Source organism: Macrobrachium nipponense, chromosome 4 (assembly GCF_015104395.2).
Source record: "Macrobrachium nipponense isolate FS-2020 chromosome 4, ASM1510439v2, whole genome shotgun sequence".
NCBI lineage: Eukaryota > Metazoa > Arthropoda > Malacostraca > Decapoda > Palaemonidae > Macrobrachium > Macrobrachium nipponense.
In genome coordinates, this window is record NC_061100.1 from 6,583,500 (window position 1) to 6,585,362 (window position 1,863).

Sequence of the window (1,863 nt, forward strand, 5' to 3'; positions counted from 1 at the left end):
GAGTCACAGCCAAGGAAATATGTTTGGCTGTAGCACCGAAAATAGCTATAGGATTTTTTCAAAAATAATCTCAATGTGATTCCCACAAAAAGTTACCTGACATTGCTTAATGTAACCTATCCCAACCTAACCCAACCTAACCTAACTTTTAAAGTGATACGTTCAAGAGTGATTGGATTTTCTCTGCAACATGCTATAAGTCAAAACTATAGAATTGTAGAATGTGTTTTTTTTGTATGCTGGTGAAACAGGATGGCATAGCATGTAGTATTATATCACCTAGATGCTTGATATGGAAGAACCTCATCCAAATTCAGGAGTTGAGGCAAAAAACCTCACGACAACTAAATTCAAGCTATTGTGTCTGCAGCGGGCATTTTTCCACCAAAAATTACCTTCATCCAGCTTCTGACAAACTTTGCCACAATGCCTGCCCAGATCAACATGTAGAAGGTATATGTTATCTATTTTATTTATGTGTTTAGTCATTACAATATTATCAACTGATTTTTTATCTGTGAGACATATTTTTCTACATAAAAAGCCTGCATCTATTACACATTACAGGTTCTACTAGCTGCACCAGATCAGATATTGACCCTATAAAGACAAGTGAGTTATTGAAAGATGCCGATTTAATTGTAGCCACATAAAGGTTAGATGCCTTTTTACATGTGGGTATGCTACAAAGGAAAATGAAAGTGAGTATGCTCGCAAGCACTTTTGCCGTACTTTATTCTGATAGCAGAATAAAGTACACAGAAAGCACTTGCCAGTATTCTCACCTTTCTTTTTCCTTCATGGCATTCTTTGTTTCATCCTATTTATATTTTTTTCCATGTGCAATTTTGGATATATCTATTCATATGTGTATGTATGTCTTTAATAATTTATATAACTGCAGTACATAATTTAGTAAAATGATTTTTTTCGTGCTATAATTTTTTGTATATATTTATATACATATATTTTTGTATAATGCACTTATTTTGTTGAAAATACATATTTTCAGATACATCAATAGATTTACACCACCAAGCAAATTATACATCAAACTGGTTGCTGACTTATCCACACGAGAATGTGCACAACCTTGAATATGGTGTGTATTTGATGTGCAGTTTGTATATGTTTAGATTTTCTGTAATGGTAAGTGCATCACAGTTATTCTAAATATTGTAGGTACCATGATACATCAATAGATTTACACCACCAAGCAAATTATACATCAAACTGGTTGCTGACTTATCCACACGAGAATGTGCACAACCTTGAATATGGTGTGTATTTGATGTGCAGTTTGTATATGTTTAGATTTTCTGTAATGGTAAGTGCATCACAATTATTCTAAATATTGTAGGTACCATGATACATCAATAGATTTACACCACCAAGCAAATTATACATCAAACTGGTTGCTGACTTATCCACACGAGAATGTGCACAACCTTGAATATGGTGTGTATTTGATGTGCAGTTTGTATATGTTTAGATTTTCTGTAATGGTAAGTGCATCACAATTATTCTAAATATTGTAGGTACCATTCCTGCTCTGGAGAATAGATTATCTGAGATAAGAGCTTCATCCTTGAAACATGGTAAATGGTCTATGCTTTTGGTAGATATGACAGTTTTGCTTTTACTAACTAGAATTCATATAGATGGTAAAGATTGACCTTTAAGATTTTGCTATATTATGCTACATATATATTCACTTTGTCTTCAGTGAAAAAGTGTTAGACTAATAGTTGTATTACGGCTCTGTATAGGGTTCATTATCAACTGACCAGGGAAAATTCCAAAGAAGATTGTGAAAATATTGAATTAAGTGAAAATTTTCAATCAGATATTGGTAAGAAAATT

The 1,863-nt window shown here is 32.8% G+C and overlaps 1 long non-coding RNA gene across 1 annotated transcript; it reads left to right on the forward strand.

Moving 5' to 3' along the window:
- The first annotated feature begins 401 nt into the window (after nt 1-401).
- Nucleotides 402-1,122, forward strand: LOC135211550 (uncharacterized). The gene is made up of 3 exons (XR_010313659.1): nt 402-453; nt 568-612; nt 1,013-1,122. It is a non-coding gene; the product is annotated as an uncharacterized LOC135211550 (long non-coding RNA).
- Nucleotides 1,123-1,863: the final 741 nt, after the last annotated feature.